Raw genomic sequence first — 13,682 nt, 5'->3', positions numbered from 1 at the left:
TTCCTACATTAGATCAATACAGTCTGCAGGGATACAGTCCGTAAGCACACATGATTGTTGAGTTGAGTTGAGTTTGAGTTTATTTCGAACATGCAAGCATACAACATGATACATCACAATTTCCAGTTTCTCTTTTCAACATGTTCGAAAAGGAGGAGGAAGAAGCAGAGCTTATTTAATCCTACCCCTTTTCTTTTACATAACAGTTGCTAAAACTTTTTGTTCACTTCCTGTTCACAATTTATTCACAATATACTCCATAAGTAATCACAATACAAATAAATAAATAAAAATAATAATTTAATAATAATAATTGGTGAAGTAAGTCATATTTCATATGATGAGATAAGTAAGATTATTTTGAGAATGAATGGATGGATGGATGAAATAAATTGAGAATGTTTGTCATGGTTCTTGTTCTTTGTACTTTGTAAACACTTTAAGTTTGAAGAGTTTCTTGATTGCTTTGCTTAATCCATTCCATAATTTAATTATATACTGATATGCTGTATTTTTTTATGACAAAAAAAAATACCATAAACCCCCTGGACACTTTTTGGTAAATGTTATATAAAACAGTACTGTATTGAACTTTTGTCCAAAAAAAAAAAGTATATTAGAATTTTTTTGTTGTGTGATTAATAATAACATAACAACAACTTATATCTGAGAGCTAACGTCAATATGTAAGAAGACTCCACTATTGTTTTTCTATTTAACACTTCCAGATTTGCATAATTTCAAAATTAGAAAAAGAAAAACAAAAAAAACTACAAAAAAAACAACAACAAAATATACATACTGTATATATACAGAAGTATATATACAGAAGTATATATACACATGTATGTACATATATATACACAGTACATATACATATACCCGCTGCCTTGTTGTACCTTTGGGAGAAGGAAAGGCTATGGGAGTAAACCCAGACAGAAAATCAGGAGTGGAGCCCCTGAGGCGGCTGGGTGTCATTGCTGACCCCCTGCCGGCAGCTCCTGCAGCCAAGCCGATGCCAGACGTATTGCCTTGCTTTCCTCTAGGCCACATCGACACGGCCGAGAGGGGGATCTTGATGACTGGGCAACCCAGGATCTCCAAATTTTCTGCCCAGGCATGCACCACGGAGAGGTCACTCCAGCCTCCCCCCTAAAGGGAGGAAACAACACGGAAGCTGGAAGTCCTAAACTCCACCCGATTGGCGCCAACTACGACGGTGGGAGGAAGACTTCCCCCAGGCGCAACCCATCGTCACTACTGACGGACGGATGCCTATAATGATAATAATAATAATAATACATATATACATATATGTATCATAGATTTGCATTTGTTTTTATCATTATTTCCGCATTTGAATACACACATTTTGCCATAAACACACACCATATTTCTGCAAAAAATGTATTAAGTTGCACTTTTAGCTTGTCTCTTTGAATATTTTGCTTGTAATTCCTTGAAATGTGACTTACTTGTCTCCTCGACGCCCCTTTGAGGAAGATGCAGGCTTGTTTCTGGCTCATGTCTGCTTTTGTAAAGAAATATATATTAAAAAAGCACGTATTTTATGTATGTATGTATATATGAATGTATGCTGTCTTTATTGAGTGTGCGTATGTTAGGTTTCAAATGTGATCACTTGCTGATGTGTGTATGTCAGAGAGGAGGGATGCAGTCTCTGGTGGATTATCTCTGCAGCTTTGGCCTGGAAAAGAAACATGGGCTTAATGATGTACATATACACATTTGCAATGTTGTGTGTACGGTGCACATTCAGACAGGGACATCATTTGACGTAAAACCAAGGAAAATGGGCATAGGATAGAACAACTTACATTGAAAATGGATTTTTGTTGTTGTTGAAAGTTAAAGGAGCTGTTTGCAGCTTGCTCAAAGTTCAATTTTGTTAAGCCAAAAACGAGAACAAAAACAAAACAAATGTATTTTTAAATATTTTTCACAAGTACTTATTACATTGAATAAAAAATGCTTGTCGGCCCGAGAAAACTGTCTGCTGTTCAGGCTTGTTACTCACTCAAGAGAAACTACTAACAATTTGCAGTCATGCTGTTATGATAGCTAAACCGCTAACAACACACGAAGCTAATTGTTCTGCCCTCACTATATGTGTTGAGGTTGTACATCTTGGCAGACAGCTAACAACCAATCCAGGACGTTCCAATAAAGTTCCAAAGCAGATGAATCCATTTAGGCTCTTTATTGTTGTTGATATTGCTTTGTCTTGCACTGGACTTTTATTTTATTTGTAAAAAGACTTATCTTTTCCAAGGCTTGTAAGAGTTAACACAACTCGTCTACTTCTCATTGTTTATGAACTGGGCTAACATCGTAAACCGGAAGTGACCAAACTTATGACGCGCAGCATTTCCCATCGCCACAAGGTGTCAGTAATAGTCCACAATCAAACGGCATAACACTCCCCGCTTGGTATAATGTTTTATACCACTATACAGTCTCTTTACGAAGGAGCAACACGACCTCTAAAACAGGTCTAGTGTAGATTCTTGGAGTACCTTGTTGGATGATCTTGACGTCTACTTTTCTTACTTTGTTGTCATGGCTGTTGATAGACTTGACGATGAGTCCAGTGGGCCATTCATTTCTTCTCACCTGGCCGTCTTTCAGTAGTACTAGGTCTCCAACTTGCAGGTTAGGCCTTTCTGCACACCATACTTGCCAACCTTGAGACCTCCGATTTCAGGAGGCATATATATATATATATATATATATATATATATATATATATATATATATATATATATATATATATATATATATATATATATATATATATATATATATATATATATATATATATATATATACATATATGTAAATAAATAAAAGAAATACTTGAATTTCAGTGTTCATTTATTTACACGTCTACACACACATAACACTACTCTACTCATTGTTGAGTTAAGGGTTGAATTGTCCATCCTTGTTCTATACTCTGTCACTATTTCAGAACACACACATTATACAAATATACATTATAAAATCAATAAGAAAACAGGAGCTCTAATTTGGGAGTCTGAATTAGGATCAGAAGTTCCTACATAAACATCACGTCGCCATTTTGTATTGATTACTGCAGCTGTGCACTGGATTCATTCACAAATACAAACTACAACTCACAAACACTTTAGAGTTAGGCTCCACCATCAGAATGTGTACTTAAACTTATAAAGATCACATGGATATTATTCAGTGAGTTGATTCACCAAAACTAACCTGTTATACAGGAGGAAAAAGCATACAGGATGTTTCAATTGTTCACAGACTGCATGGTCGCTCTTATCAGAATGACAAGACACTTCCGGTCTGCAGGTGATAGCATTCAATTGGAAAGAAACGCCCTACTTCCCCCTACTGACCAATGTGAATACTGATAAATGTGTAATGACAGCTCCAAAAACGAATTCAAACCACAAAATAAAATAAATAAATCAACACAAAAATGTGACACATTATGGGTGGGTCATATATGCATGTACAGTAGATGGCAGTATTGTCCTGTTTAAAAGTGTCACAACATTGCTGTTTACGGCAGACGAACTGCTTTATGGTAGACGAAAACTTGACTGCTGTTGTTGTGTGTTGTTACCGCGCTTGGAGGACGTTAATGAAACTGCCTAACAATAAACCCACAGAAGAAACCAAGAACTCGCCCTCGATCATTCTACAGTTATAACGTGATTGGGCAGGCATGCTGTTCATATTGTGGGAAAGCAGACGTGAGAACAGGCTGTCCAGGTCCGCATGGAGCTGGAGGGGGCGTGGCCTCCAGCTCCGCCTGAATTTCGGGAGATTTTCGGGAGAAAATTTGTCCCGGGAGGTTTTCGGGAGAGGAGCTGAATTTCGGGAGTCTCCCGGAAAATCCGGGAGGGTTGGCAAGTATGCTGCACACCATTTTCTCCTAGGTTGTATGGTTGGCAGGTATTCTTGTTTCCATCGCTTCCAGAATCTATCAGAGAGAAGTTGGACTTGCCGTCATTGTTTTGAGTGGATGTCTTTCACATTGAAGTCTCCTGGCGGTGCAGATATGACGTCTTTGATGCGTATGATAAAGGAATGAACGACGCTTTGATGCTTGTTCCTGATTGTTTGAGAGGTGGCGACGAGGTGATCCAAAGGGTAACGGGGCAACCCAAGTATTTAACTCATCTTTGTATACTTCTCTGTTCATAATGTCAAGGGATGCTTGATCATCAGGAGACAAACCTGGTTTATCGTCATTCTTAGCTTTTTGAAAAACTTGGCTGCCGAGGTGGTCCATCTCCTCCAGATGTTTGGGGGGTTGCAGACCATGGCACGGATTAGGGCTGTTGAACTTTTCACTGACACAGATGGTGTTAGAAAATGGACTTAGAAATGTTTCTCGTTCATTGTGCGGCAGATTATTCCTGAAGACATTGATGTTTTCTGGCTTATGAGCTCCTCTAAGACATACTTCCCCGACTATGACCCACCCTATGTCAAGACGTTGTTTATAAGGTGCCTCGTCAGGTCCATTGTACTGCTCCCTTACTTTATGCACTCGGATAATATCTCTTCCGAGTAAAATCAAAATTGCTGCATTGGGGTCAACTGCTGGTATCTTTCCTTCCAGTGGAGCTAGATGAGGATGATGCTGAATAATCTCTGGTGATGGAATCGCCGATCTGTCATCGGGCATCATGTCGCATTCTATAAGTGTGGGGAGAGGTACTGTGGTTTGCATGTCCAATGACTCTATAATGAAGTTGCATGCACGTCTTCCTGCTGTCTCAATTACCCCAGAACATGTTCTCAGTGTGTATGGTGCTGAATCGGATTTGATGCCGAAGAGGTTGAAGAAATGAAATGAAGTGAATTATTTATATAGCGCTTTTTCTCAAGTGACTCAAAGCGCTTTACACTGTGAAACCCAATATCTAAGTTACATTTAAACCAGTGTGGGTGGCACTGGGGGCAGGTGGGTAAAGTGACTTGCCCAAGGACACAACGGCATTGGCTAGGATGGCGGAAGCGGGGATCAAACCTGCAACCCTCAAGTTGCTGGCACGGCCGCTCTACCAACCGAGCTATACCACCCCACAAATCTGTTTTAGCTAGGGATCGGTTACTTTGCTCATCCAGGACTGCATTCATTTTGACAGCTTTCTCTCTTTGGCCAGCAGTGTATGCTCTGACTAAACACATTTTGGAACAGGATTTTGAAGTCACTGAATTACCATAGATCTCAGTACACTTTGATGTCACTGATGGGATGAGATCTTCATTATTCTCCCCGCCTTGATCTTCCTTCACTGGGAAGTTCTCTGTTGTTGGTAGTGGACCAGGGTGAAGCGCTGTTATGTGCCTAGTGCTGTCACACTCTTTACATTGCACGGCTTTTTCACAATCCTTCGCCATGTGTCTCGTAGATGCGCAACATCGATAACAGATGTGTTGCTCTTTCAGATAAGCCTTTCTTTCTTCGAGTGGTTTGTTTCGGAAGCCATGGCATTTACGTAGAGGGTGAGGCTTATCGTGGATGGGACATATTTTATCTGGGGCTTCAGATTTATTTTCTTGGAAGTTGTACTTAGCTTCAGGTACTGTCGCCACTTCCGTTTTCTTGACGGACACTGGTGTCCTGTAATTCGGTTGAAGTCGTTCTTGTCTAGCATTAGTTACGCTACCACTGGTGACACATGCAAAGCTGGGATCATTCCGGATCCTAGCTTCTTCCATAATGAAGTTCACAAAGAAGTGAAATGGTGGATAAGCCACTTTTTTGTCCCTTTTGTATGCTGAGCCTGCACTAACCCATTTTTCTTGGAGACGATATGGTAGCTTGATTAGGATGGGACTAATGCCATGAGCTGTGTCAAGATGAAGAGTTTATTTGACTTTGCTGCGTCCAACTCAAGAAGAAGGTCCCCAAACTCTCAGTTTTTGGTTGTCTGTGTTTGAGATATGTGAGAAGTTCTCAAGTTTTTTTAAGTAAAGCGTGCTCAATTATTTCAGGTGCACCATATGACTCCTCTAGCCTCTGCCACACCATTTCGACCCCAGCTTCTGCATTGTGTATGTACACGGCTCTTAATCTCTTAGCTTGTTCTGCTGATTGAGGTCCAAGCCATTTAGCCAGCATATCCAATTCCTCGCGTGCACTGAGATATAGGTCCCTTGTGGAGCCGATGAATGATGCCTTCCAGGCCCAGTAATTTTGTGGTTGGTCATCAAACTTGAGAAGACCAGAGCTAACCATCTCTTTAGGCATTAGGTATTTAGCCAGGTCTGATGCACCACGATTGTCGAAGGAAGTTGCTCCTTGTGCGGAAAAGTGATGAGGCTGGGTATGGTGGAATGATTTTTGATATGAAAAATCTATCCTTTGAGTTGCATCATTCCTTGTGAAGGTGTCCTTTGATGGACTTGCAGTAATACGAAGCGGTGGAGTCCCCACGTCTTCCCGATGTGGTTGTTTGTGGTGCTGGACAGGTAGGTAATTGGGCACATGGTACTTTACATCATCCATCTCTTGTTTATTAGCCGTTTTGTTGACCTTAACATCTTCATCGTTGTCCATTGTCTGCTGGCGCGCTGAGGAAGAGGTCAGTATTGGCTGATTTAAAGAATGGAGTGAGTGTTGGCCATGAGATGCCTCTGACAGTTGCTCCACAAACTCTTTAGTGCGTTCTACTGGGCTTAGTACTGGCATTTTAAAATCAAATTGGCTTATTTGGATATCACTTTCATCTTGAGCTGATATGTCTAAAACATGTGCTTCAGCTGCTGCTGCTTTAGCGGCTTTTGCTGATTTTAACAGGAGCAGATTAGCTTGTATTTCTGCTTGCTGTTTTAACATTTCTGCTTCTTTTTGTGCAAAGGAAAGTTTAACACGTGCACTTTCTGCTTTAGCATGCGCTTTTGCAGCAGCAACACTCACTGACGTCATCCGACTTGAGTGAGGTGACGATCTTGAACTTCTTTCATGTTCGCTTACGTCTTCTTTTGAATGCTCCACGGTGTGCTGTTTACCACTGGATGTTGAAGAGAATGCTGCGTTATGTCTCTTTGAAGCCCGCTGTGCTTTCAGTCTTTTTACTGTTCTGCCCTCACTATATGTGTTCAGGTTGTACAGCTTGGCAGACAGCTAACAACCAATACAGGACGTTCTAATAAAGTTCCAAAGCAGATGAATCCATTTAGGCTCTTTATTGTTCTTGATCTTGCTTTGTCTTGCACTGGACTTTTATTTCATTTGTAAAAAGACTTATCTTTTCCAAGGCTTGTAAGAGTTAACACAACTCGTCTACTTCTCATTGTTTATGAACTGGGCTAACATCGTAAACCGGAAGTGACCAAACTAATGACGCGGAGCATTTCCCATCGCCACAGGGTGTCAGTAATAATCCACAATCAAACGGGCATAACACTAATGGATGTAGTAAGGATGTAAAAGCTGTAAGATGGCTAGATATAATACTTCAAACTATGAGTGTCCTGATACAACTTTTTCACTTCTGATACGATACAAATATTGGAGCCTTGAGTATTGACCGATACTGATATGAATTAATAATTTTTTTCAGACCATAGGGTGCATCGATTATAAGGCGCACTGCCGATAAGCGGGTCTATTCTAGGGCTGGGCGATATGTCGAGTTTGTGAGACATATCGATATATTTTTAAACAAGATATAAATTAAGGAAATATCTTAATATCGATATAATTTATTTCACGTTAAAATGACCAAACGCCGCTTTTTTCTTGTGTTCCTTGTACTCCCCCGCTCCACCTGCATGGGCTTCTAAACCCCTCCCCTTCCTCCTTCCAAGACGTGCTTGCACGTATACGAACATCCATGATTGGTTGGTTGTTTACTATGATGAGTCACGATTGGTTAGGGACAGGCCAATCGGAGGCAAGATAGGGCGGGTCATCTAACCAGGAAGGGAAATCACAAAGTCCCTGCACTTCACTTCAATTTCAGTGAATATCGCTCAAACATGAATATCTTTACATGTATACTTTCACCGAAAAGTATATTGCGATATATATCAAATATCGAGTTGAAGTAAAAAAAATGTAGGGGTGACATTTAGATGTTAGCTTTACACAAGGCAACGACCTGTAGGACTGCTTATGTCAGAGGACATTTTACATGCAAGCCAATATCATCCAATACTTGTTTTTTTGCTGATATTGGACCGATATCAATATTGAATTGGGCCACCATTGGAAAATTAGCGCCCTAAAGGCATCTGTTATGGTTACGGACGGAGTGTAGACGGCACAGACCACATGGGGGCAATATAGCTCTATGATTTAGTATATATATATATATATATATATATATATATATATATATATATATTAATTGACAAGGGTTTGGAGTGTGACAAAATCCAAGGGAGTGTGTGTGTGTGTGTGTGTGTAAGACTGTGTGTGAATTAACTGCTGAGTGTTACCGTAATGTTGAACGAGAGGAGGGACAAGGCAGATCTCGGAGTTCCGTGAAACAGGCATGTAGTCTGAGGGGTCAACAGATCCGTGTCCAGAGCGGGGGTCCAGGGTCGAGGGAGGCAGTCAGAATCCAGAGGGGGTCCAGGGAAGTGAAGTACAGGTCACTTCCAAGGCGACAGTGGATAGGTTCTCGAACAGCTGATTTACGTTCTGGCCCCGGAAAGCAGGTTGAGCAGGCTTTTGAAGGCAGTCCTCTGATGATCAGCTTCAGGTGCGCTGATTGCCGGTGAATGATTGCAGCTGCCGGCTGCAGCAGTGCGTACACGCGCCTGGTGCGCTCTTGGAGGCGCAACTAGCAGAGCGCACAGATGAGGGCGCATTGGAATAAGCCCTGGCCGTGACAGCATCCGCCTAAAAGTTGCAAATAGCCCCTTTATTATTATGTATATCTAGCAATGCTTCATATAGATCACACATTAAACTTTATTTACTGTACCTCTTTAATTTACATGGATGCCTTTACTCCTAACTCAAGTTTCACTACTTTTGTTTTTACTGTGAATATCTGGTGACAGCTGTCAGTTATTTTTGCCGTAAAATCCACTGACATTTTTTCTCACAGTGTACACAAACATTTTTGGAAAAATGTTTTACTTAAACGCACTACATTTATTTGCTCAAAAAATTTGGCAACAGTTTTATCTTAAGTCCCCTAACGCAGGGGTGTCAAACTCATTTTAGATCGGGGGCCACATGGAGAAAAATTTTACCGGACTGGTAAAATCACGGCACGATAACTTAAAAATAAAGACAACTTCAGATTGTTTTCTTTGTTTAAAAATAGAACAAGCACATTCTAAAATTGTACAAATCATAATGTTGTTGGGTTTTTTTACACTTACATGTTGCGGTTAATAGTATTCTACCTTTATTTGTCGTTATTTATATTTTCTGGATAAATTATGTGATAATGTTCATCAGTCAACTCATTGGTGTTAATTTTCAATCTATCAAGATAAAAAAAATTACATCAAAATCAAATTACAGGATGTTATTTATGTAGTTTGATCATTTTCCTCGACTGATGTACTAACATCATGTGGTTTATTTTGTACATATGTAGCATCATCTACAAAGATACAAAGAATTGCTATTGCGACATCCGGTGGACACATTTAGAACAGCTGTTTCTTTCATTCTAAAATTTCAGGTTAATTTTTATACTTGGCAAACTCATCCCACGGGCCAGATAAAACCTGTTTGCGGGCCTGATCTGGCCCTCGGGCCGTACGTGTGACACCCTTGCCCTAACGTGTATTTTGAAGCTAAATTTGCTGTTCAGATAACCTTTCATGGTTGAAGTAAAGGGAATTTGCTGTCTAAATAGATTAGATAACTAATCTGGATTTATATAAGATTAACGTGATGTATATTTTTTTAGATTATTTGCATGCGTTAATGTCAAGGCCCGCGGGCCAGATCCAGCCCGTAAATGAATTATCTATGGCCCCCGGGATGATATTTGATTAGTATTAGAACTGGCCCGCAGGCCACAGTCCCCTGCTGCTGTTTTGCGCGCACCAATACTCCATCAGTTTTCAAAATTATCAAGTCATAAAAATGGGGTCCCACAGTAAATTTTTGGGGTGCCACTTTTCGTAACCATTTTGAAAACAAATGATTAATGTATGCATTAGGGTTGTATGTTATACCGGTATTAGTATAGTACCGCGATACTAATGAATCATGTTCGGTACTATACCGCCTCTGGAAAGTACCGGTGAAGTTATAACACTGAAACACCCTCAGGAAGAGGTGCTAAGACATGGCTAGATAGCAAGCGGCTAACGGCCATCCGCCGTTGGTAGTGTTTTAGCTACTTCTAAATCACTAATCCTTGTCTCCATGGCGACAAATAAAGTACGTTTCTAACAAGTATCATCCCTGCAGGACGAGGAATAGCTAAAAATGCTTCACTACACACCGGAACTCACCGGCTTCACAATGTAAACAAACGCTATTGGTGGATCTACACCTGACATCCATTGTAATGATAGCAAGTACCAGTCGATACTGCTATGATTACGTCGATATTTTTGGCCTCACAACATCTTCTTCCGTTTTTTAAACATTTATATTATGTTTATAAACTCAGGAAATATGTTCCTGGACACATGAGGACTTTGAATATGACCAATGTATGATCCTGTAACGACTTGGTATCGGATTGATGCCCAAATTTGTGGTATCATCCAAAACTAATGTAAAGCATCAAACAACAGAAGAATAAGTGATTATTACATTTTAACAGAAGTGTATATAGAACATGTTAAAAGAGAAAGTAAGCAGATATTAACAGTAAATGAACAAGTACATTAATAATTAATTTTCTACCGCGTGTCCTTAATAATTTTGACAAAATAATACAATGAGAAATGACACAATATGTTACTGCATATGTCAGCAGACTAATTAGGAGCCTTTGTTTGTTTATTTACTACTAAAAGACAAGTTGTCTTGTATGTTCACTATTTTATTTAAGGACAAACTTGCAAGAAGAAACATGTTTAATGTACCCTAAGATTTTTTGTTAAAATAAAGCCAATAATAAAAATTTTGTGGTCCCCTTTATTTAGAAAAGTACCGAAAAGTATCGAAATAATTTTGGTATCAGTACCAAAATATTGGTAACTAGTATGTATTATCCTGTTATATCTCACATTCTATAATGTGTTTTGTAAAAAAGGTTGTCATAAACGTTACTTAATTAATTTAAAAAAAAAATACAGAAGAAAACACATTCTTATGAATATGTAAATTTATTCCGTTGTAAACATTCATTCACTTTCTTCTTTCCTTTATGGATCTAAACTTTACCGCTGCCGGTATTTTTTTTTTTTAATTGTTATTGTAATATTTTCAGATATTCTTTGTTCTATTTTCGGCCAAAGTAAGACAAAGAAAACAATCTGAAGTTATCTTTATTTTTTTGTTTTAATGCCATGATTTTAATAGTCCAGTGCACAGATTTTCCTCCATGTGGCCCCTGAGCTCAAATGAGTTGGACACCCCAGCATAAATGCATTAACTTTGACATCTCTAAATATGACACTTTTTCTAGCAGTATTTTATTTGGAGCTTCACCCCCATGAATATTTTTCCAACACAGAAGGTGACCAGAACGCCATTTGTTTACACCCGAATGGAATGCTTACATGGGGGATTCTGACTATTTTGGACTATGCTAACAAGTGGAAATTGCTGTTTTGCATCCAAAACTTGTTTTTCTCGCTACGATGGAGCAAAACCATCCTTGCCCAGGCACGCCCTTCTCGTTTTGGAGTATAAATATTTGGGCTTTTGGCACCAGCCGCTAGACTAGATCTGACCAAACTAAGTCAATGAGCATGAACTGATGAAGCCTACTTGGATGAAAGGCGAAACGTCTTCTCAGACAAACCAAACAGTCCAGTTGCAATCGATTGAACGCACTGAGGTACAAAATATATGATAAACAGTGCCTTGATTAAAAAATAAAGAAACATACTGTATCAATTCAATCTCTGTAGGACTCCCCCTACTGTTGAAAAATATGAATGTATTTAATATTAATTTATTTATTTATTTGATATTTATTTATTTAAGTGTTCAATCTAAAAACATATCTAAGCAAGAATAAATATTTGGTAGGTCCTGTAAATTAGACTTATAAACTTTACAGGACTGTCAACCTTTATGATTAAGGGAAACATAAACATATATTTGAAGAAAGGCCATAATAAACATTTTCAAGCTTTTAAGCACAATAAATATTGAATTTTGCTTAAATGTCAAACAAAATAAATGACAAGTGAAGGTTAACCAACAAGGGTTGTTTGATGTAGATGTTCTTTTTTTTTAATGATTGTACGTAATAACATACAATTTCAAAACTAGTACAATACATGTCACATTTACACATGTAGTGTGAAGTTTTGATAGCTTTTTTTGTATTCTAGTTTGCTCAGCAGATGAAAATATCCATCCCTTTCAATATTGTATTCTTTGTGTTCTCTATGACTAATTGCATTTGTGGATAGATAGTTAATACATTAGTTTAGAATATATTTCACATTATTATCATTGTCTCTAACATACACTAACTATATTGCCAAAAGTATTTGGCCACCCATCCAAATGATGAGAATCAGGTGTCCTAATCACTTGGCCCGATGTATAAAATCAAGCACTCAGGCATGGAGACTGTTTCTACAAACATTTGTGAAAAGATGGGCCGCTCTCAGTGATTTCCAGCGTGGAACTGTCATAGGATGCCACCAGTGCAACAAATCCAGTCGTGAAATTCCCTTGCTCCTAAATATTCCAAAGTCAACTTTATTATAGGAAAAGTGAAGAGTTTGTGAACAACAGCAAGTCAGCCACCAAGTGGTAGGTCACATAAACTGACAGAGAGGGGTCAGCGGATGCTGAAGCGCATAGTGCAAAGACTTTCTGCACAGTCAGTTGCTACAGAGCTCCAAACTTCATGTGACCTTCCCATTAGCCCACGTACAGTACGCAGAGAGCTTCATGGAATGGGTTTCCATGGCCGATCAGCAGCATGTAAGCCATACATCACCAAGTCTAATGCAAAGCGTGGCATGCAGTGGTGTAAAGCACGTTGCCACTGGACTCTAGAGCAGTGGAGACGCCTTCTCTGGAGTGATGACTCACGCTTTTCCATTTGGCAATCTGATGGACCAGTCTGGGTTTGGAGGTTGCCAGGAGAACGCTACATTTTGGACTGCATTGTGCCGAGTTTGAAATTTGGTGGAGGAGGAATTATGGTGTGCGGTTAGTTTTTCAGGAGTTGGGCTTAGCCCCTTAGCTCCAGTGAAAGGAACTTTGAATGCTCCATGATACCAAAACATTTTGAACGATTCCATGGGATGGCACTTCAAGTTCATATGTGAGTAAAGGCAGGTGGACAAATACTTTTGGCAATATAGTGTACCTAAATGCAGTTGGTGTTTACTTAGTTGAGCCGTTGCTTTTTTTATTAAAAAAAAACAAAAGGTGATTTAATGATTCAAAACCATAAGAGGTGTGAATGTATGCATTAAAAACTATGTGGCAAATAGAATCGGTTACAAAAAAACACATGGACAAATATAGATACATTGTTTTTCAATTTGCTTGGCAAAAATATATGAATATATGTAAAGCACATATATATATG

The 13,682-nt window shown here is 39.1% G+C and overlaps 1 long non-coding RNA gene across 2 annotated transcripts; it reads right to left on the bottom strand.

Moving 5' to 3' along the window:
- On the bottom strand, positions 1-8,803 carry LOC140679712 (uncharacterized). 2 transcript variants are annotated; one of them, XR_012051088.1, is made up of 3 exons: positions 8,470-8,803; positions 1,476-1,708; positions 1-1,275 (listed from the first exon to the last, which is right to left on the bottom strand). It is a non-coding gene; the product is annotated as an uncharacterized lncRNA (long non-coding RNA). The 2 variants fall into 2 exon arrangements; XR_012051089.1 differs by having other exon boundaries at positions 1-1,152.
- Positions 8,804-13,682: the final 4,879 nt, after the last annotated feature.

This window comes from Nerophis lumbriciformis, linkage group LG22 (assembly GCF_033978685.3).
Source record: "Nerophis lumbriciformis linkage group LG22, RoL_Nlum_v2.1, whole genome shotgun sequence".
NCBI lineage: Eukaryota > Metazoa > Chordata > Actinopteri > Syngnathiformes > Syngnathidae > Nerophis > Nerophis lumbriciformis.
Note: the sequence above shows the minus strand (reverse complement) of the source record. Positions and strands in the feature narration are given on the sequence as shown.